The sequence below is a fragment of the Pan paniscus genome, chromosome 3, assembly GCF_029289425.2.
Source record: "Pan paniscus chromosome 3, NHGRI_mPanPan1-v2.0_pri, whole genome shotgun sequence".
Classification (NCBI taxonomy): Eukaryota; Metazoa; Chordata; class Mammalia; order Primates; family Hominidae; genus Pan; species Pan paniscus.
The window spans coordinates 179,467,315-179,492,203 of record NC_073252.2 but is presented as its reverse complement, the minus strand read 5'-3'; the positions used below and the strand labels follow the sequence as shown (position 1 = coordinate 179,492,203).

Below are 24,889 nucleotides of genomic sequence, written 5' to 3'. Positions count from 1 at the left end.
GAATTCTCTTTCATTTTTGTTACTAGTTCATGGTGGTCCCTCCTAAATATTTTCTGAAACTAAACTTGTTTCCTTCTACCACCTTTTTCTTGACTTTTTTTTTTTCCAGTGCTGATTTTTTGGAATGTGTAACAGGTTTGGTAATTTTTATCATTTTCAAGACTGATGGCAGTGATCTCTATTGTTTGGTATTTTTTCCTTTGGTTTTCACCATTTGCTTTTTCTACTTCTGTTCATTTTGTTGTATCACTTATCTTTCTTATTAAAGTATTAAACTATCACTTAATACTTTCTTAAACTAGAGTTCTTTGTGGTCTTCATTCCCTTGCTCTCCTTTAAAAATATATGTAGTAAGACTCAAGTCCCATTTATATTTTGTCTGAATAACACACATATATTCATAGTGAAACATGTTAAAGTTAATATTCTGAAATTGTCATATCATTCCTATTTTTCTAAAAAATAATCAAAACTGAATTTTTCATAATCGTTAAGATATTAAAAATATCTGTCATTAAAAACTTCAAGACATAAACAGAGAAATCTAATATAGTATAATTTTGTTCATTTTTAGCAAATGGTTCTGTCCATAAATTTTATTTCAGACTACTAAACCACCTAGATCATGCCAAGTGGTTTATTAAATTTCATGGAAGTAAGAGGTTTAGAATACCTGTAGATTTCATTCAGGATGAAATAAACATAAAAGAAACATTTCGGTATGTGCTTTGGTTGAGGCTGGGGATTAGGTGTGTTTACAGTTAGGTAAATTTCTGAAAACTAAATTCAGGGACTAAAATTGGATTTGATTTCAAACAATCCTTCCATAGCATATGCACCGGTTGCTACGCAACACAATTTAATATCAACAAATGATGCCAAGTGATTTTTGCATACTGTAATTGGCTTGCAACTTTTGCTGCTTGAAAATTGTGAAGAGAATGCGATTATTTAAATTTCAATGGCTATGTTAAAAATGCTAATTTTTATAATTAAAAAAACCTACAACAAAAAAACCGACATCTTAAAACCGAAGCAAAGAACTGTCTTCTGTGATAATAAATGTACGACAGTCTGCAAAGTTCTTCTTCCACCCCTTGGGAAAGCATAGACCATACTGAGGTAGCTTTTGATGCTGGTCTACTCACCTAGCTTCTCTGATGAGTTGGATGTGGAAAGCTTATATGGAGGCAGAGCTCAATTAGTGTAATTTATGTATCCTTGGACGTCAATCATTCCTGTTGAGAGGTGGGACTCGCAGGCTCTCAGTGCATTAATTAAGAGCTCATCTCAGCAGAGCCATCTTTCTACCTAAGGACCAAAAAGAAAGTTTTAATTAGATTTTTAAAAGCAAGTATGTCATATATGAAAGCAAGTATAGTTCTTTAGTTGGTACGAGAGGCAACAATTCGAAGGGGCTCTTCCAGACAATACAAAGGGCACCAGTTCTCAGTCATCTGTGACATTATGAGTAAGTGGGGGAGCTTCAGTCTTAAACATTGGTTTCGACCTTTGGACAACCATTTCATGAAATCGCTGAAATTCTGACTATGTTGTTTCATTGCCAACATCATTATTGGACCCCTGTCTAATTATTGATGCAGAGCTGATGCTGATTGAATGCAATTACAACGTCAAGGACAGACAGGAGTTTTCTCTGATGGCTGGCTTTTTGTTCCAGGCTAGCTTCTGACTGAATATGCAGTGGGCAATACAATGCAAGTTCAGCAAACGGGAGTGAGGGAACTTGCACAACACATCAATTTCATGGGTTCAGTGATGGAGTGAGTGTGCCCTTGCCGGCTAACCTAAAAATATAGGGACTCGAGAGAGGTAAAAACTAGCTAGGCTCACTGGTGTCAGCTGCTTGAGAGAGGCTGTTCTCCTGGAATAGCTTGTGTGAGGCCATCAAACATATTCCTTAGGGCTCACTTGGGAAATAATAGATACATTATTGATTAAAATATTTATAAATTAAGGGAGGGAAAACAAATTTTAAAAGCTAGTTCAGATTCTACAAGGGAAATATATCTACTCATAGCTATTAACCCCTCCCCCTCCATAATTAAGGAGGGGGGTTCAGAATGCATGCTTGGGAGAATGAAAACAAATGTTTGTCAATAGCCAGAAAAAAGCAAATAGGAAAACTAATCTAAAAATACAGGGACTCGAGAGAAAACAAAAGGAAACACTACGAACAACCAAAACACTACATCTTAGAAATAGTGAAGAAATTACCAAACCTAAACATTCTAAAACATCAGCATTGGAAAAAGCAGAGGTACAAAATTTCTGCTTTCAGAAAGGTTATAGACGATGGGGACATATAAACCCAAGAACAACAAGCACAAAATAAAGGACTTCATAAGAGGAAGGGGGTTTCTAACAAACAGGACCAGTACAATGGACAGGTGATTCAGAAAGCAAGGAAAGCTCTGGCTCAAAAGAACAGAACGTGTGTTCCACTGTTTCTCATTGGTGTTATATTTCATTTTATTTTTTCTAAGGGAGGATGTTTAGGAAATCCAGTTACTGTATACACTATAAATTTACCACCTAACTAGCATACTTGACATGTACTGAATAACAGCCACAAACCTGACAAAAGAAACTATAGATTTTACAGGTGTATAGCTCGTGCAGTATGTTTCTAAATGATAGTGTACGATGAAAACATTACTGTATGGACAATTTGTCAGAAGAATAAAGCTGAAAAATTGTAACCCATCATTTATGTTAATGTTCATAAAGATATTTTATAATCCTTTCTCAGCTCTTTCCCTTCACATATTTTTCCAGCTATTTTTCCTCATTTATTGTGCTGTATAATGTTTATTGCACAATACATAGAGTAGTACTCCCCAGATACGAGTTGGCAATTGTGCTGGTTACACCAATCTCGTGTGCCTGATAAATTTATGTAATACCACATCCTGCATTTGAGTACCATTGCTGTGTCTTTCAGTGCAAAATTTTTATTTGCATTTAAGCTAGGGCATATCCCAAAGTCAGATGACCGCTTGGGCATATCATACTCAAGGATGTCTAAATGGTAATATTAATATATACAGTGTCATGTCTTGTGGTTACGTGCAAGTTATTTACCTCAGGAATCTCTTTGTTTGCCAAGGAATCCTTAAATTATCTTTATGATAGACTGAGGACAGAACATGTTAAAATCAACAGACACTGAATGCAGTTATTTTTAAAGGAGAAAAACCTCATGATGTGCCTCTTCATGTGCTGTCAGCGTTTTTTTCCCCCTGAAGAAGTTACATGTGGTCTTGTGATCTGAAGACATCTTCCAGCGACATTGACCAGGGCCACTCTACTATACACTCCTTGTCAGTTCCTATGAGCCTTGTTTCTTAAGAGCATGACAGGAGGAAAAGGCTTCAGAACAGGCAGCACACTTTTGTGCTTTTAGCCAAAAGTATGAATTTTCTTATTGCTTAAATGTGTAGCTTCATAGGAACCTAACATTAGGATTTGGGGTAAAAGTAAGCATTTTCCTGAATGAGAACTTTTTTGTTTTTCTACATGAAATCTCAACTGGATGGGACCTTTCAAAGTTCGCTAAAGTGGAAGTTCGGGTTAAATTGTAAGTGGAACCATGTATCTGTACTAGACTTTGGGATTTGTTCTGAAATTGGTTGCAATGGTGCCATGGTGTTCCATGGAAGAGAACTTGGTCTGTATTTGAAGAACTACCGGTAGCTGATGGAAGACCTGAGTTCACCTCCCCAGCCCTTGTTTCGGAAAATTCACATCGTTTTTCAAAGATTCTTGTGGTCTGAGACTCTATTAGATACTCGACTTGGTCCAAGACTCTCACCACCCCAGGAAGTGATTGTGTTATGGGCCACGTGTTTCTCCTGGCTTCTCCTCCTAGCAGCCAAGATGGCGGCTTCAGGACAAGAAAGCACGTGCATCGCCTCTTCCCCTAAGATTTCAGTGGGCCTCCACTAGTTCCTGTCAACATGGCAGGGGCTGTTTTATGTATCCATTTGGTGAACTGGGGGTTTATGAAACAGTGAGTCCCCACAGAGAATCATGGAGGCTCAGTCGGCTCCAATTCAAATTTTAATTTGTTCGTGATTTAAAAATAACCTAGTTGAGGCCAGGATTATTGGGTTTTAATGGTATTTGGGTGTATACGCTCACATAAAGCTATGTGGCCCTGGAAAACAAACAGATTGTATCTACTCACAGAATAGTTTTTCCTAGGTGAACCAGTAAAATTTTTTGAACAGTTAGCTAACTCATTCAGAGAACTCAGCCACGTTAGTATATATTAATTTGCCATGTTTTCTATACTCATGGGACTTACATCCAAAGGCAAGCTATAACAAAGCTCTGGATAAAATGGTCTAGTTCTGTTGTCTTATCATTGGCAATTACATGTGAAAGAGCAGGTTTACTTTTGTGTGACAACCTCTACTCTTTTTGCATAATTTTATCAGAATGAATAGAAATTTATATTTTCTTTTTTCTTTTCTGAGATGGAGTTTTGCTATTGTCACCCAGACTGGAGTGCAATGGCGCCGTCTCGCCTTACTGCAATCTCTGCTTCCCAGGTACAAGCAATTCTCCTGCCTCAGCCTCCCAAGTAGCTGGGACTACAGGCACGTGCCACCACGCCCGGCTAATTTATGTATTTTTAGTAGATACAGGGTTTCACCATGTTGGCCAGGCTGGTCTCGAACTCCTGACCTCAGGTCATCTGCCCGCTTTGGCCTCCCAAAGTGCTGGGATTACAGGCTTGAGCCACCATGCCGGGCCAAAAGTTCTTATTAGAATATGTTATAAGAAAAAAAGATAGACATTAAATTAGAACTTTGGGTTCAAAATCACACATAGCATTTATAGCAGAAACTGGGACTCCCGGAAGTCTTTAAACGACAAAAATACCAACTTTGAGTTTTTATAATTTAGTTGGCAATTGTGAAATTTGTTATCAGAGACATTTTTATTTCTATTAATGAGAACCCATACAGCAAACTGTACAGATACTAATTCGATCTACTAGCACTAAGGAAAGACAAATCAAGTCTTGCTCTAGTGTCTACTAGAATGTGTGGGTTTGCAGAACAGGAATGGGTTAGTGCTGTGTAAAATCTATTTATTTAGATAGAGTTTGTCCCAGGCCATATAAGAGAGATGTCTGGGTGGGTTATCAGTCTTTCATCATTGACATTTTATTATTTAGTTTTAATGCTGAGATATCTTATTCTATATATGTCTAAAGGTTTTCTGCTTTGATATGTTTATAAGACAGAATATTAAATAAATGATGATTTAGTCCAATATTGATGCAGCATTACAGTAAGTTTATATATTTTAAAACTTTTCCCAATTCTGACTGAGGAAAAATGATTAATTTGTAGTGACTTTCTTGACATCTAAATTATTGGAGGGAAAACAAGCATCAAATTGTATGGGCATTAGGTTATGTAAATAATGTCAACTAATATTTGTTTCTATGGGATGCTACAAGTACCACATTATTTTCTTGTAACTCTTTTACAAGTTTAAAAACAATGGGGGAACATAATTAAAGTACTCTATTAAGGACATGTTCTAATGTAATTTTTGAATGAAAATAACTGCTTATAATAAAAAAAATGGCAGTTAGTGTAACTGTAGAGGTAAAGCCACAGTGAGGAAAAATAGTAGAATAAATCTATATTTATTTTAAAAATAATATATATTTTTTACATACCCAGTTCTTTGCATTTCCTTGTAAATTCTGTATGTGGGCATATGAGCACACCTCATTCATACTTGTTAATTGCTTCTTTATTAACAAGTTTAAATGATTTTCTTTTAAAGAACATTCAGAGTGTTTAACTTTTTAATATTCAACAAGTATTCCATATTTCCAAATAATCTTGTTAATGTCATGACATTTGAAAAGCTTTGCTTCTATCAAGCCATTTCTTTGACATGCCCATAGAACCTATGCACAGGAGATTTTAAAGAGACGTTTTGGTTATTCTGTGTTCATTTTCACTCCTTACCAAGAGTTAAGGTACAGCTAAGGCTTGTATCTCTTATTCTCATATTCTCAACAATTTGAAGCAAGGAATAAAATAGCAGAGAATTCTTTTTCTGCGCTTTGGAAAATATTGATCCTTTTTTCCTGTGCTTTGGAAAATCTTGATCATATTTAGCCAGTTGTACTTACATGTAAAATATGAATCTCTCTGAAAATTGGTCTTCTGCAGTCAACATCGCCTAAACAACAAATTTGGTCATATATACATATATGTGTGTGTATATATGCATATATATGTTTAATGCCAAACCCAAAAATCTTCAACTTCCTCCATTGTTAGTACTAAGAAATGTATGTATGTGTTGGTGATGTAGGGGGTGAAAATGAGGCTTGATTGATTCATTCACACACGTATTTATTCAATTAATTTTTATTGAACTCCCAAACAAGTGGTGAGCGCTATGCTGTGTTCTGGGGATTAAAAAATAAATGAGCAAAACAGATGAGGACCCTGCCCTCATTAAGCTTCTATTTTAGTAGATATATATATAGGTGTTACCTAAGACCTCAAAGCACTTTTACCTATTCAGTCTTCACATTTACCTCTTTTATTTGCCATGGCATCCTGAAATATTATCAATTCAGTGATGTTCACTTTCCAAAAACATTCGTAAACATACTTGGTGTTGAAGTCTGATTTGCCACATAAGGTGATTGAAAAAGCAATTCTAAATCACTTCTAGGCATTCAGTATAAAAGGAAATTTTCAAAGATACGTTTATGGCTTAATAATTAAATCTGGATGAATATGCCTGCTGGGAATTTCTACAATAATAAAATAGAACGGCAGGTTCCAAACCGCAAACAAGGAACTTTTTCTTTCAAAGATTTGAGTCACAGCATATTAGTGTTTAATGGATTTTGCATTTTTAAGCGCATAATGTCAGAATTCCTTGGTAAGAAGTCTTAATAATTATTCAAGTACAATCCAAGTGGTCCTGAAAAACAAAGAATGGGAAGCAGATACTCAACTGCATCCCTCTTCCGGGGACTCCAAGTACCTGAAACAGGAAGATACAACTTTCTTGATTCAGATCTGGAGCCTCTCCTTTCCCCAACCATAAGCCCCATGAGATACTTGGATACTCAGTCTTTTTCTGCCTTCTACAGACTAGTCCAAATCTGGTAGCATCATCCAAACAAGTGATGCCCACAAGATGAAATGGACATCTGGAGACAGTCTTGATATGGACCCACAGATCTCAGTATGCTCAAGCGTTATCTAAGGCAAAAACGAGGAGAGTGTAAGAGGATGCATGACAACTTCTCTTGAGAATCTGGTGATTTCAGTCACTCCTTTCTTATAAAACTGATCACAGAAAAATGACATTAGTTTCTAGCAATGAGCAACGGCTGAGATTGTAAAGATATACAAACTTTCCGAGTCTTTCAAAAACATAGCCTAAATCAATAAGAGAGAAGATTTTGGAAAATAACTACATTTTAAGACCACTTTTAAACATAAATAGATGTCAGAAGATTGGACTTAATGTGTGTTTTTATCTATGTACATCTATCTACCTTTCTTCATTTATCTGTCTTCAGAAGTCAAAGAAAAATAAGGTTCTACTTTCATCCCAGGATAGCAACTTGAATAAATTGCTTATATAATGACTTTAATTCCAGAGGCCCAAAGACAAAAACGCAACTCCCAACCCTCATCTGCATTTTCAGGCCATGTAAAATCACAACACTTTAGAGTACTCTCAGTACAGTTAGGCGATTCTCATTGGTGTCCATTCTCCTCCTTCTTTTCCTTCTCAATAAATAATGGATAAAGCAACAACGGGTCTTCGCTGACTTTTTAATTCTTCGAATATACCAAAATTATCTCCTGGAAATAAATGAACGTCTATACAATAGTCTGCAAATGGTTTGAAAGTAATTTAGTGGTTCTTAAAATGCTCCATGTGTTCTATTTTATATTTGAGCCAATTAATCACTCCACGCATCCCCCGCCCCCCTACTCATCCCACCTCAAAGCGCAAGCTGTGTCACTCTGAAAAATAATCGAAGAGAGAGTCCTTCAATTATTTTTGCCCTTCTTTTCTTGGTTTGCTATCCAATTTTCTATTAATTGGAACTAACTGACATATTAACAGTGCAAATGCAAACGTTATGCAAATCTGAAATGGAAAGTTCTTTTTACCGGAAACACAATTGATAACTATATAAATATAATAACTGTAACTACAGCCCTACCTGATTTATGAAAAAGGTATCCTTTTTCATTATAATGGCTGCTTAGGCCTTTAAGATAATCATTACGTTTTTGTTCTACCTTTTTTGTTTGGAATGTTTAAAAAATGATGGCATTGCACATTTCTGTACATTAAGAAACTGACATAGGAAATGAAATTAAAATAACCTGAGTCAAGTTAGTAGAGGGATGTTTCTAGAATGTATTGAAGTGGGTGAAACTGTTTTGGTGGGCTGTTCCTCCTGGAGTCATTTCTGAGTTCTACAGTCATTTCTTGCCAAGGTCAGTTGATGTACCTCTTTTCTACCATGCATCTATCCTTCTAGCTCCTTCTCCCATCACCCATCCAGTCATTTCTCAGCCAATCACCCATGACTGCTGTTGGGTTTCCTTCAGATTGTAATGAAAGCAAATTGGAACACTGAATTGGGGAAAATCGCCTCATAAGCAAATTATATGCAAGATAACTTTTTTCTTGGACTCATATTCTGTTTCCTTTCCCATTTAGTTTTAGATTCCTTTTGCATTTGAGGATTTTATGTAAGTTTGAGATTGATATTTAAATAAAATACAGCCTGGCCATGTCCCATTCATCTTATGGTCCCTTCAGTTATAGAAATCACTCTGGTGCCCAGGGAGGTAGGACTTTTAGGACAATCATTTTCCATGTAAAATTTATTCGTAAAAATGTTCATTTGTCTCTTAACTGCTTTGTTAATATATAGTACAGTGGACCATGGTGACTTGACTTTATTTTCTTTTCTATGTGTATGCCGAGCAAAGACAACAGTTGTTCCTTTTAATCAGTCACCTTTGGGGGACAAAAAGTCCACGTGACAAAAGCCATACTAATTCAACACATTTAATTTAAAATAAGACACACATTGTCTTGAACAGAGTAGGCATTTAATAAATACTTGTTGATTGGGAGGCTGAGGCAGGCAGATCGCTTGAGCTCAGAAGTTTGAGACCAGCCTGGGCAACATGGTGAAACCCTACATCTACAAAAAAATATAAGAAACTAGCTGGGTGTGGTGGCAAATGCCTATAATCCCAGCTACTCGTGAGGTTGAGGAAGGAGGATTGCTTGAACCTGAGAGGTCGAGGTTGTAGTGAGCTGGGATCACCACTGCACTCCAGCCCGGGTGACAAAGTGAGACCCTGTCTCAGAAAAACAAAACAAAACAAAAGAAAAACTTGTTGAATTTAGCTGAAGTTTATAAAATATACTCATGCATTAAAAATTTTACTCATCCCTTAAAAGGAATCTTCATTAGTATTAAAATTTAGCAGGAATTCCTAAAAAATAGCACATTTACCTATTTAATACAGTTATGCAGAACTTTAAAAGTATTACCTGTCCTCTTTTTTAAAAAAATGTATCTCATATGATATTCTTTTTTGCCCCTATTAAAAAGTGGATATAATCTGAGTAAAGAATCAACAAGCTGTAAGTTGTGGTTCTGACATACATCTCTTGCACAGACGTGATTTAGATAATCATAATGCATATCAAATTCATGCTTTAGCTGGGTGGTCTACAATTCATAATGTGGAACAGGATTCTTATAATCTTTATATTATCTTCAGAAATGCTCGTTTTCCATACTGAAAACTGTTGTTAAGGAACAGTCAAATAAATACGAGAATTGCCGATCTTATCTTGTGAAACATATAAACAGCATGAGTCGCATTTTTACTTTGGTGGCTGCATAGCTTCAATTTTACAGCTTAATTTTTGGAGTTGCATTAGCCACATGGAGAAGTCATACTAGAAACTCGTTAAAAATGTAGTATGTGGCTTTCTGTGTTGCTTATAAGATTTAGATCATATTAAATTATAAAGGCATAAAACCCCTCTAAACAGTGAATTTTCTATCAATCCTGAGAAATTATAAATCAAAACAGAACAACAAAAGTCTATCTGGCCGCACCGCACTGTGGGTTTTCCCCCACTTCCTCCACATCTGTCTCCCCTTCTTCCTGGGAAACGTGGCTGCTGTGATCTGAGAGACCAAAATAGACACCCCTTTATCCACGAAGTTAGACCCCAAAGTTACGGGAACAAAGTTACCTACAGGTTGGAGGCCAGCTGGCAGGGTAAACTCTAAACTCCTACGACTAAACTCCCTAACAGTAGGAGCCATCAGCTCGGATTTACAACTCAGACCTCTGCAACTCTAATTGTGGAAAGGACATGCATTGCAAGCGTTCCTTCTGGATGATTCTTTCAGCCACCTTCTAGAGACTGTGCACCAATGGGCTTTGTGGCTTACAGTCCACCTTTTGTGGAAAACAGCCAAGTGCCATCTCATTTTAATGCTGCAACCCTGCCCCAAAGTGCACATGGGCTACATGTTATATTTATGTTTACTCATTACATGCACTTGACTCCCCTCAAACACGTGTATAGCTTTTCCCCGAAACCTGCTGAATGTGTATGACTATTGTGTGATAGGGGCCCTGGGAGGCATAAAACCCAACCTCTCCTGCCCCACTTTGAAGAGAGAGCACCTTTGGTCCCTGCAAGAGACTGTCTCTTCCTGGCTTGCAAACTGATATCCCCAATAAAGCTCTCCTTTCTACTATTTATCCATCCTGGTGGTCTTTTGGACAACATTGTGTAGCTAGAAAATAATTTTCCAGCTTCTCTCAGACATCGTGTGGCCAGGTATTTAAATTCGGTCTAATGGAATGTGAACAGTCATCTGTCCTTGGACTTGGCCATGTCTCCTGTCACCATTGGCTGGAAAATGTACATAGCAGTGAGCTGGCTCCGACAAAGACAATGACAATAATGCCCTCGTGGGCCGGGAGGGCAACAAGACCAAAGCACTTGGTTCCCTGAATAACCCAGTGGAGAAGAGCCACCCTGGCAGCCCAGACCAGCTGCTCTGTCACGTGAAAGAGGCATACATCCTATGTTTAACATACCAAATTTGGGGTTTTCATTGTAATTTAACTGAGCCTTTACTCGAATACATCTGTTAATGATAGAGCCACAAAAGTTGCATCTGAAATTTAATTTGTAAAACAAATAAAAACAACCTAGCTGCCTTTTCGGTTCTTCTGAAGAAAGCATCTTGAGCTCTCATTAGTTCCTGTGACCCGGGCTTCTGCTACATTCTTTGATTTGCTCCTCACAGGAAGGCTTGGAGGAGGCAGGAGCAGCCATCACGACATTTGCTTCCAGAGTCATCCTGGGAAGCACGTTTAGAGCAACGACAGTCATGTCATTCCCCTTCCATTGTCCACATAGCTTCAATGACCCCTAAGTGTCTTTTGAGGCCCAGATCAAATATCACCACCTCTTCCAGAAATAATATTTTGACTTTTTCAGCAAGAAATAACTTCTCATATTTTTTAAATGCAAAATGAATCACACAGAATTATGTACAGAATTATATCTGTGCATGGGACATCACAGCATTTATTAATAATTACATATGTATTTTCTTCACTTCCCTCTTATTAAAATGTAAGCTTCCTCTATGTCTGGTTTATTTTGTAGTGTTCACAGTGTTTTGCATGTACTTAGAGCAACATAAATTGATTGTTATACTGAATGAATAACTTCTTATTTGTTAAATAATAAAACAGTTCTTACTATGCTTAGGGAAACAACATAATAATGTATCTTAAATGTAAAAAAAAAATTTCACACTCATCTAGAAGCCATATAAACTACTACTGTCAGAGGCGTTTGAACCAGAGCGACTCCATCTTGAAAAGGGGCTGGGTAAAAGAAAGCTGAGACCTGCTGGGCTGCATTCCCAGGAGGTTGGGCATTCTTAGTCACAGGGTGAGATAGGAGGTCGGCACAAGATACAGGTCACAAAGACTTGGTTGAGAAAACAGCTTGCAGTAAAGAAGCTGGCCAAAACCTTCAAAAACCAAGATGGTGATGAAAGTGACCTCTGCTCCTCCTCACTGCTCATTACATGCTAATTACAATGCATTAGCATGCTAAAAGCCATGCCCACCAGCACCACGACAGTTTACAAATGCCATGGCAACATCAGGAAGTTACCCTATATGGTCTAAAAAGGGGAGGGATTCCCTCAGTTCCAGGGAATCTCCATCCCTTTCCCAGAAAACTCATGAATAATTCACTCCTTGTTTAGCATATAATCAAGAAATAACTGTAAGTATATTCAGTCAAGCAGCCCATGTTGCTGCTCTGCCTGTGGAGTAGCCATTGTTTACTGTTTTACTTTCTTAACCGCTTTCACTTTATGGACTGGCCCCAAATTCTTTCTTGTGCGAGATCCTAGAACCCTCTTTTTGGGTCTGGATAGGGACCCCTTTCCCGTAACTGCTACTACTACTATTAATGATTTGGCCATTCAACTGAGACACACCTAGATGTATTAATATCAGGTAGAAATAATCGTTTTCATTAAATTGAACAACACCATCTTTTCAACTGTTTTTTGATAAAAGTTTTAAAAGGCAAGAACATGAGTCTATTACAGACTCTAGAAACATTATGTTGTTTATCACAAAAAGATCAGACTGATCTGATTTCAGTGGGAAAATCTATAAGCAATTTTAAAAATCATGTCTGATATTTACTCAGTGGCCGTCTTATTTACTAGGATTTATAAGATTGAATCATGTGTTACCTACCAAATTAAGGCATAGTAGACTTGCGATTGCTTCTGAAGGTAACATTAGGGCTAGCTGTCAAATCTGAGAGTCAGTTGATCCTTATTAGCTGAACTCCAGCTTAATTAGAACATGGAGATATATATAATTTAAAAAACGTATCCTTAATACTTAAAAGCTTGGGAACCAGAAAGAGAAGTCTCAAGGAGGCTTAATAATGCATTTATGGATTTTATGTTCTCGATTCTCAAATGCTCATATTTGAAAGTATTGTAGTAAATCTGACAAATAATAAAATATAGTAAATATTATCTTGCCCTAATATTCTAAATGCCAGCTTTCTCTAAGGGTAAAGAAATGTATGCTCTTCAACAGATTATGTGAATGAGATAGTGTTACATTATAAAACCATCTAATTATTTTTTCTCAAGCTGTGATATTATAATGTATATATTTTGGGTTTTGTCCATGATTCCTGGCTCTCAGCTCCTGGAACCCTTGTATTCCCTAAGCGACTAGAGAATATCTTTTGTTAAAGCATTTGGTCTTTTATCCTTGGTTCCTGAAGTAGTTCCTAAGCAATAAAAGTGATAGACAGCTTCTGTTATTTACAACAAGCTCTTTCAAGCACACCTGAGCCTATGTTAATGAGGTGATTTTTGGAAAACTCTTAGATACCACAAGATGGCGGTGGGGCCTGGGTGCCAGGGGAAGCAGCCATTTGCTCAAAGGGTTGGAACTTTTAATCCCAGGTCACCCAACCTCTGGGGAAGGTAGAGGGGTTGAACATTAAGTTGATCACCAATGGCCAATGGTTTAATCAATCTTGCCTATGTAATGAAGCTTCCATAAAAAACCAAGAGGCATGGAGTTGGAGAACTTCTGGATAGCTGAACACACGAAGGTTCCTGGAGGGTGACGTCCCTCCCCGCATACCTCTCCCTTCTGTATGCATCTCTCCATCTGCATCCTTTGTAATATCCTTTAGAATAAACCAGTACATGTAAGTAAGTGTTTCCCTGAGTGCTGTGAGCTGCTCTAGCAAATTAATTGAAGCCAGAGGGAGTGTCTGGGAAATGCAATTTTAGCCGGTTGGTCAGAAGTGCAGGTAGAACAACCTGGGGCTTGCTGTTGTCATCAGAAATTTGGAAGTGGGGGGTGATCTTTGGGACTGAGCCCTCAACCTGTGGGATCTGACTATCGCAAGGTAGATGGTGGCAGAATTGAACTGAATTACAGGACACCCAGCTTGAGACTGCTGCAGAATTGATTGCTTGCTTGCTGGTGGGGAGAAACCCCTACAGATTTGGTCACAGAAGTATTGTGTGTTGATTGCTGTGGTGTGAGAACAGAGGAAAAACAGTTAGTTTTTTTCCTCCAATAAATTTATTTCTTATACTTGTGGGACTGGAAGAAAGTGAGTTTGACATTCAGAAGCAATATTTCATAGCTGAGTGAATTTATGCAAGTTACTTAACCTTTCTGAGCCTCTGTTCCCATATCCTTGAAGATTGGGATGATAACACCTACATAGAGTGTTAGTATAAAGCGTATATGTGAAATTGCATGCAAAATACCCATTACAGGCCTGGAACAGCAGACACTCATTACACATAAAGCCCTCTGACATTTCTACATGGTAGGAAAGAAAATTGGTGTTCTTCTACTCATTTTGACTCCCCAGGGACCTCATTTAGCATATAGTAGGTGGTTAAAAATTATGTGCGTTTTATTTTTGAATGAATAAATTTATATTTTGAAATAATCTTTGTATTCTGTAATTTTTAAATAAAATTTGCTGATTTCATAAAATATATTTATATTTTAATAATATGTAATTTGAATACTTGTATTTTCTAATGAGTAAATCTTTTGAAAAAATCAAATTCTCTCTCATTCTATCATTAACTTATATTTCTTTCCTTCTTTCCTGTTAGCATTTGAAACACTTTTGAGTATATACATTTGTTTGAACGGCAGGCAAAGACATTTGAAATCCATGTCTTGAGTCTTGGCATTCAAGATATTAAGCTTTTCCCTAAAGTGTCATTACTAAAATACTATCGTACTGGTATTAGGATTGAACGATTTGATGAATGAACCCAATAGATAGTCTTGAACTACATCTTAGCCTTTAGTAATCACAAGCCATCACAAACCAAGGGACAAAGAATAAATCATTAAAAAATGGTTTGAAAGGCTGGGTGCAGTGGTTCACGCCTGTAATCCCTGCATTTTGAGAGGCCGAGATGGGTGGATTATGAGGTCAGGAGATCGAGACCATCCTGGCTAACACAGTGAAACTCCGTCTCTACCAAAAAAAAATACAAAAAAATAGCTGGGTGTGGTGGTGGGCACCTGTAGTCCCAGCTACTCAGGAGACTTAGGCAGGAGAATGGTGTGAACCCAGGAGGTGGAGCTTGCACTACTGCACTCCAGCCTGGGTGACAGAGTGAGACTCCGTCTAAAAAAAACAAACAAACAAGAAAGCTGGCGATTTCAGAAAAAAAAAAAAAAAAGAAAGAAAAAGAATGTGAATGTCAGATCCTTATTTTGCAGTTTTAAATGGTGTAACAATGTATGTAAAATTCATATAAAGACATAAACCACGTTGCAGGGAAAGATGGCAATTTGCATGTGTATTTTCAATACTTTTCTTTCCTGATGTCCCGTAAACATCAGTAAAAATACTCACAAGGATAGGAAGAGTGAGAAAAGAGAGAATACCACAGAATTTTGGAGGCTAAAAAGCAAAAGATGGGCAGTAATGTATTTTGTAGGCCCTGGGATGCTGAATGCTAAGCTAAACATTGGGAAAGCTGAGAAGCAGCCTTGATTTGTCCTGCACAATAGCCTGAGTCTAGAGGTTTACTCTCTGGAGGGTAAAATACAGGAATTCCAGACTGGGAGGACCCCAAACACAGTAGAGAGTACAGTTACCTTTCACCAAACTGGAATTAAAGAAATAGGTATATATTGAATGCTGAGAACACCTCTTTCCTTCCCATCACTTTCCTTACTCCCTGAAAGGTGGCAATCTGGCCTTTATCCCTCAGACAGAACAATAATAGAGAATTTTGTGTATATTCTGATCTGCCAGGAGAGAAACACCAAAAATATCTGACATGAAATTGCAATAAAAGGCAGCCTGATTTCCCCAGAGTCAAGTTCAAAGTCAGTATACCTTCCTTAAATGAGTAGAATTTTCATTTAGTATTTTAGTCTCCAAATTTTAAATATGAATAGTCAACCAATTGTCTAACAAAGCTTTTAGTGTAAAAGATAGAGATCAAAACTAACAAACAAAATCCCCCCCAAGTCAGTCACTGTGTGGGCAAAGGAAATCTTCAAAATATATGAATTATCTTACAGAGATAAAAAAGATATTTTATTTATGAAACAAAAGCAAGGTGTTATTAAAAATAAGTTACTTTAGAAAACAAAGAGCTTTTGGAAATTACAAATATGATGGCAGAAATGAAAAACTCAATAGTATCTTAGAAAATAAAATTGAGATAATTTGAGTTGGAAGATAGGCGAATACTTAGAGAACTAGTCCAGGAGGTATGATACCAAGAAAGAAAAAAAAAAGAGAAAATGGACAAGAGATAGCCATTATTAAGTCAGAAGACTTGAGATTTTACTCTAATTGAAGACAAATGAGTTATGCTTACAACAGATTTAAATACATATGTTGACAGAAGATGCAACATCCCTGAATCAGAAAAACAAATCATTTCTTACCCACAACAAAACCAGCAGTTGGAAAAGTTCTTTTGTGGGTTCTCTAAGCATCAAACGCCACAGGGCAACATGAACGGAACTGGATTTTACCTGCGTGTGCAGTAAGGTGAACCAGTGGAGAAGCATCCCATATTTTACATGACTCTGAGCTTTTATAGGCCTGCTGGCACATCTGCTCATTCTCTCTTCCAGAAAGAAAGAGATTGCTCGTTATCCTGAAATGTAAACAAATACCTCCAGGGAAAAAAGTAGATGGCTCTTCTTTACCACTTTAGGATGTCTCTTTAGAGGGATACACTATCTCTAGTTTCTAAAGTTTGCTAATAAAAAATGTTCTTTTCTCAGAATGTCCAGACTTTACAGGTCTGAAGTATCAAAAATCCACTGAGAATTGTCTTCCCACAACCATCAATAAAATAATTCAATAAAATTTCCAGAATCCACTTAGTTCTCTGCCCACTAGATAAATACAGAACATTACTGGTGCACATCACTGTGAAACTTAAGAACTTGTACATAAGCCAAATTTCAACAAGATTTCAGAGAGACAAAAACTGGTCATACATAAAGTCAGAAGAACTTTTGAACTACAACACAGAAAACTAGTGACAATAAAACAACACCTTTCAATATCCTGAAGGAAACTCTAAGTTTCCAACTTAGAGTTCTATACCCAGCTAAATGATCCATCAACTGGGGGCAGAATAAAGGTATTTTCAGATATCCAACAGAAATACATTTACCTCCATGTTCCTTTCTGATTAAGCTACTGGGAAATGTGCTGTACCAAAAAGAGGAAGAAAAATCATGAAAATGAAGGAATGGACTCCAAGAAATAAAAAAAGCCATCACAGAAGAAAGCCATCAAGAATCAAAGGAAGATAACAAATGGAGATTCTAAGAAGACAGGGTCACACGAGATGCAGTAGACAGTCAGTCTGTATTGCTTCAGAGATTTAAGAGACAATTCCAAGGGCTGACTTCACCAGCATACCCAACATCATTGTACAATCATTGAAATTAAGGACAGAATGCCTGGTTGAGTCTGATCTAGACCAGTACTTTATTTATCTTGACGATTTGCTGATGACATTTCTGGTGTCCCCTCCATGTTCCTGTTTTCTGGCTTAGTAGAACACACATTTTATCGAGTCACTGTTGTGCTGTAATTAAGTCCTGAGCGAGGAGGTAGGCCATAGTGAGCTCAGAAGCCAAAAATAGAGCAGCTTCCTTCCCTGACAGTGGTTCCACTGTCCATCTAGCCTGGCCCATTGTGGTCCTTCTAGACCCCTACACACAATGAGTCCTGTGCTTACCAAGACTCACCTATGGCTTTTCCCAGTGACTTCCCCAGAGTGTGTTGTTGAGTACCTGCAGCCATTAAAAATCATACTTTTGAGGAATATTTAAGAGCAGAGAAGATAATTAATCATCATGAAATATAAAGATTGAAAAAGGAGACAGATTGTATCCACACTATTATCACAATTTCATTTTAAAATGTACTATACAGATAAAATATATATACATTAAAATATGAGTAATTTTAATTTCATTGTTTATGCTTTTCTGTATTTTCCATGTTTCCTACTAGAAGTAATTATTAACTTTCAAATTAGAAAAACATATTAGACACAACTACTCAAAAAAACAAATCTCTGATCCTTATGATACTTCTAGCTACAGACTTCCTTTTCTTTTCCTTTAAAATTATGTTTCCTTGAAAGAGTGGTCTATAGTCAATGTCTCTAATTCCAACCCTCCCACTCACTGCTAAACTTCATTGCAATAGAGTTTCTATCCATATACTCCACAGGATATACTCTGGCAATTGTCATCATTGGAGGATATTCTTAAGTCTTCATGTAATTTCACCTAGGAGTTTCACCCAGCCAGTATTTATTGAGTGCTTACTATGTGCCATGAACTGGTCTAGGCTTTTGACACCAGTGACCTCTTTCTTCTTCTTAAAACACCCATTTCCCTTGGATTCCATTATGCCCTGATCCCCAGTTCTGCTACCCTTCCATTCTTTCTATGTGTCCTTTGAATCTCTTCACACTAGCCTGACAGTTGTGGCTTCCTAGAGGTATTTCATGATCTTCTTTTTCATCTCAGTTTAGAAACCCTTGAATACATGGATTACATTCACTCTGCAGCCTCATCACTGTCCACTGTTGACTCTAAATTTTTATGTCCTGTTAGATTGCTCCTCAGATCTCCCAACCAAATACTGACCAGCCTTAGTGGTAAGTCCACATGCATCTCCCACGGGCACTACTGCATCAGCACATCCTAACTGAATGTGGGTTGTGTTTTCCTATCCTATATTTTCTAAGTCAGTGACAGCCACACCATCTACCCCATAGTCTAAGCCAAGAGGCTACACGCTGTCTTGTAGTTCTTGCTTTTACATATCCTTATTGCCCACACTAGGCCACCAGGTCTATTAACTTTGCCTTTTTGAAATCTTTGTAATTACTCCCTTTCTGCTATCCCTACCTAGGTTTGACTTCCATCTTCCCTGGCTGCATTCCTCTTCCTCCCCAGATCTTACCCTACCCACTCCACTTCTATACGACTGCCAGAGTGAGCATTCCATCATGTAAATTTGACCATGTGGAGGTAGGGGCCTACTTAAAAAGAATCAAGACATGAGCTCAGCTTTCAGGATAAGGGTTGAACTTCAGGCCATGACATTCACAACTCTACCTTGACCTTGCTTCTTTCCTGAACATCATCTCCTGCCAATCTTACTCTCCAGCCTTCCAGAATGATAGTTTACATATCTTCTTGCCTCTCTGCCTTTGTACATAATGTTCCCCCCTCCCGGAATGACCCTTTTTTTTTTTACCCTTGGTATTTATCTGAATGCTATTCATCAGTCATAAATTCAGGAGTTGGTTCATCAGAGACGCTGTCCCTGACTCTGCCTTCATGCTCATCTGGATCAGGCATCTCTCCTATGTGCTTCTGGCAGGCCCCGTTTTGGCATCAGTCTCTCAGAGCCTGGCCATCTCACTTCATGGTCATCCCACTGGAAACCTTGTTTCAGTGATGGATCTTTCACTAGCTCTTCTCCAGAGAGATTTCCTTCAGAATTAGTTTATGACTCGCACAAGAAAACTTACCTTTATGGTCCGACCTCATTTTTTTTCAAAAATAAAATTGCCCAGTGTGATCACCAAAATTATTTCACAGATTTGACATTGAATAACTTTTGGCTGTTTCAAAAAATTCAAATATGCTTTCAAAGGACAAAGACTTCCTCCCACTGAGAATATTCAAAAGACTATTGTCAGATGTAAGAATTCTTGAGTGTTTGTTAAAAAAAATCAGTCAAAGGACTTTATAGTTTTAAATGTACACATGCCACCCAATACATATTTCAATACAAAATCATTTAAAATACAGCTTGTCAATGAAAAATCCAAGCTAATTTTTAATTTCAGAAAATGAATGCCCTGTATAAATACTTTCAATCAGTGGGTGAGGGAAAAATGGTATAAAAATGCAGCCTGTAACACCACACATAACTGGAATGTAATACTCTTACACATCAAAATAATCACAGTAAGGATACATGAAATAAAAAATGACATCAAATAGGAATATCTTGGGAGAATTATAATATTGGCTTAGAATATTAATGGGAAAAATATAACAGTACTAACATGGAATTTTAATTCATTGTTCTCTGTGTTTATTCTTAGTCTATTATCAAAATAATGCCATGGAAACTTATTTGTTATTAGTATTTTTTCTCAAAGAATGCGATTCTGTTTCAGAAGAGGAGAAAAAGAATGAAATACTGATTTTGAAGTATTTGTTGCTGAATATTTGAATATTTTAATCTAAATATACGCTAAAAATTAGATACATATATGATCCAGCTTCATAAAGAGTTGTTCTTAGAAAATGGTTATCCAGCACATTAAGGTATCAATGTCTTTTGAGAATGTCACACAGTAGAGGCATTGCATTAATATAAAACAAATGAAACGTGCATGCAGTAGGCACATAACACATATTTGTGAAATTGAATACCAAATACGAATCCAAGGAGGTGGCTGTGAATCAGCAAAAAGACCCAGAGGTATTTACAGAGTCATTACTTCCAAGATTCCAGATTTCATTTTAACGAGCATCAAGGCATCATTTAAATTCTGTGTAAGTTGAATTTATGATAGAGACTATTGCTTACAATTACATGTTATCTTCTATCACCGGGAAATACTACTGTCTGCCCCTGGCTGAATGTTTGAATCCCCCCAAATTCATATGTTTTAACCTTAACCCCCAAGGTGATGGGCTTAGGATGTGGGGCCTTTGGGAGATAATTAGGTCATAAGGGCTCTGCCTTCATGAATGGGATTAGTGCCCTTCTAAAAGAGGCCGCAAGGAGCCCTTTTGCGCTTCCACCGTGTGAGGACACAGTGAGTCAGCATAGCCTATGAGGAAGAAAGCCTTCACCAGACACTGAATCGGCTGGTGTTTTGATCTCGGACTTCCCATCTCCAGAACCATGAGAAATAAATGTCCGTTGTTTATAAGCCACCCAGTTTGTGGTACTTTGTTATAGCATCCCGATGGATGAAGATAGTATCCAAGCCCTTTCAGCATGATTTAGAACTTTTTTGGTTTGGGCATGCAGATTTTCTAAGGAGAATCCTGATGCCTGAATTACATACATATATATATTTTTTCATTTTTATTTATATATATGAACTAAAGGAGAAACTATGGCCATGCATAAGTGGTGTCTGTTTTACTGGACCTTTAATGAACACATAGCTAAGGGCTACAGTTTCCTACTGCTGACTATACAAAGATGAAAAGCAAAACTAATCCTTGCCTTCAGGAATGTCCAGAGGGCCAGCTGGACACATTCCACTGCAATTTAATAGAGTGAAACAAAGAAAAAAAATGTGAGATTACAGATGAGAGGCTGACCCAGGTAAGCCTAGAAACTCTGGAATAATTGACAGTCATCTTACATTTATGAACCTAAATATGCAATTTCCATTGCGACCAAACCCTTGGTAAGCTTTGGATTCATTCTGAATTCAAATCCTGGCTTCATCTCTTACTAGCTGTGGCATTGGACATACAATAATTTAGCAAATTAGGCTAAAATCCACTATAGGAGGTAAAAAGAGACATAATCATGAGCTATGGAGGTTTGAGAAGACTTAATGGGTGAGATGGGACTCAAACTGAACCTTGGGTGACATGTAAGAATTAGGTAGACTGAATTTTTCATAGGACATTTTGCTTATGTGGAAGAAACAAAGTTTCAGTGACGGGTACACACATGGTGTATGATCCAAAAGCAGTCAGCTATAGAGGTTTCATGCCGAGGAGAAAAAGATCCAATTCCAAGGTCACAGGAAATCTTTGAATGTTATTTCATAAAAGATTGGCATCATGTCTTTCCAGACTTGTATTCTTCCATTCTTTTATACTCCTCACTAATTTCTTTCAAACATACATTTAGAAATATTTAACTGAATGTAATATTTTGCCAGCATTTATGATTATTTCCTTTTAGTTCTTTTTTTAAGGAAAAACACAATATTATGTCGAATGCACAGCCCAGTGTTCTCAGTTAGCAAGTTATCTGATGTATCTTGCAGTAAACCAGCATCCAGAAGAGGCATTTTTCTGCTATAAGAGGAGAACACTGTTTAAGATTTTTAAACATACAATCTTGCACTATTCACATGTTATCCCGCGAAGGTATAGAAAGAAGTTAATTCATCTTACTCAAATACATTATCTCTACTCCCCTCCTGCACAATGTTTTATTTTTTTAAATACGATTGAATTGGTTTTTGTGCCACATCGTTCAGTAAGGAGGAATAGATACACATTCTAGACAGAGATATACCAGATGCAAACAATACCTCTGCAAAGTTCACAAGAGATTTATCACAATAAAAGGGGCCAGAAGAATCTGGACATTTCTAGGTTACTGTGCTATTACCTACAGCTATTCTCTAACCATCTCAGACGGGCTGACAGAAACTATTGTTATAACTTCCGCTGGTGTCGTATTCATATACCACATTGGTTAGACTGCAAGACCTCAGGAAAGGCAGGCACTATAATGTGCTCTTTCAATTTGCACACAGAAACTTTAAGAGTCTATTATCTGGTTTACTTACAGTGCCTATCAGCATCACTAAAAAATAGAAAATGGAAGCATCAGGTTGAAAGTAAAAGAATGTCTGTTATGTATAGAATAAAAGAAAAACTTAAAATATCTCTACTAGGACATTTTTATACCCCGTGATCATCTCCTGCAATTTTCTCTCTGACATGAAAAAGTTTCTCATGGACAAAGAAATAAAGACAGAACTCCTATTACACGGGGACCTGCCAATAATTGTGCATCCACATTCAATTCCTAGATCATTCACATACTTCTAATGTGCCATTCAGCAAGGGGCTCGACAATGAAATAATTATGTGAATGATCTTGTCTGCATAAATTCCTGTTTACTTAGAAGTCAGCAGGCAACTTCTAGATTCAAATCCATACATCCCTTAACACATGATATGTGCTAAGGGATCAAAATCAAATCAAAGCTCTAAGACTCAGTATCAGGAGGGGCTAAAAGACTAGTACATTCTGCGCTTCTGCTTATCCACCAAAGTTGGCAAGAATATGTGCTAATAATCCCAAACTGAAAGGAATATTCTGAGAAACAGTTTTTGTTGGTGAGGTATTGGGGGAGCGGACCCAGAGGTGGGGTGGAGAAAGGAGAATTCATATGTGTTATGATATCAACTGATGAAATTTCTTGTTTTCACCCCAGCTTTTGAGATTTTTCTGTTATTGTTTTGATAAACTCTGCATAAATAAGTTAAGCCTGTATAATATTGATTACCCTCTAATGAGGACTTACTTTGTGTCAGTTCTGAGTGTTTTATACATGTTATCTCATTTAATTCTCACAAAGCCTTTTGATGTAGACTATTTTTATGACTCTGATTTTACAGATAACCAACTGAAGGCACAGAGAAGTTAAGAAAAATAGTCCAAGGTACATAGCTAGTAGATGGGGGATCTGGGATTCAAACCCAGGAAGTCTTATTTACGTGCAACTAGACTTGTGCTAGTCAGTGTTGTGGGCAGAGCCATGGAAGGCTACTGAGCAATTAAAATATGGTTGATCAGAATTGAGATAGGTACTACATGCGTAAAACAGACACAGGACTTCACTTAGTAAGAAAAACAATGTACTATATCTCATCAATAACTTTTATATTGATTACATGCTTAAATAATATTTTGGATATATTGGGTTAACGGCATATTATAATTAATTTAATTACTAGACAATATAATCCACATATTACTTTATTAAAATTGGTTGCTTTTTACTTCTTTAATGTGATTACTAGAACATTTTAAATTATGTATGTGCCTAAGATTATATTTCTAATGATAGGTCTGGTCTAGACTCTTAACCACTTCGGAATATTGCTCTTAAAATCAGTACATTTTAATCCAAACATAGATGCTTCCTTCATTTTTATTGTACATTTTGTTAGCTTGTTACATATGAATAGTAGTATAATTTCTTCAAGTTTAAAAATGTAAACTGAGCCTTTACACAAAACCATGCAATGGACTAACTGTAGAGATATTAGTTATTTTCAAAGGTTGTTGATGACCATGTGACTGATGAACAGTGGAGTCAGGCATCATCTCTATGACAAATAAGTGTGATCCTATTATTATCTGTGGGGGCACTAAGAAAAATAATAAGCATCATATCACCAATATCTATTAAGTACTTACAAGTCAAGCATTTGCCAAGCCAGCGCCATCAATAGAGTTGGAACTGCCCACTAGGGCATTTTGGAAATTTGTGGGTATATTTTTGTTGTCCCAATGATTGATAGGAGGTCCTGACATTTAGTGGAAAGATGCCAGTGGTACAAGAAGTCTTGGGTCACTTCTACCCAGTGAAGAATCTCACTGCATACCCAATACAGATAAAACAGCATTTTACAATCGTTTCAGCCTAACTGTAGTTATTTTGTTGTTTGGGATAGGATCTCTTTGTCTTGAATTATTAAAGAAACATGAATTTAGGAATAATGGATTTTTTCCATAAAAGTATAATATTTACAAACTATTTTGAATCACCAGCTAAGAGGAAGTTAAGTATTTACATATGCATTTATCCTATATCTGAGAATTCCCAGTTTGAGGAATGTATCCCAATAGTACTAGATTAGCAAGACTAGTAAAAGAAATAGACACA

At 37.0% G+C, this 24,889-nt stretch overlaps 1 protein-coding gene across 1 annotated transcript in view; it reads right to left on the bottom strand.

The window, feature by feature from the left end:
• The window catches only part of TENM3 (teneurin transmembrane protein 3), a 2,735,422-nt gene that overhangs the window by 1,057,326 nt on the left and 1,653,207 nt on the right, over positions 1 to 24,889 (bottom strand). The window contains exon 7 of the mRNA XM_034959455.3: positions 1,149 to 1,311. The gene's annotated coding sequence lies outside the window, so the exon portion shown is untranslated. The remainder of the gene's footprint in view (positions 1 to 1,148; positions 1,312 to 24,889) is intronic.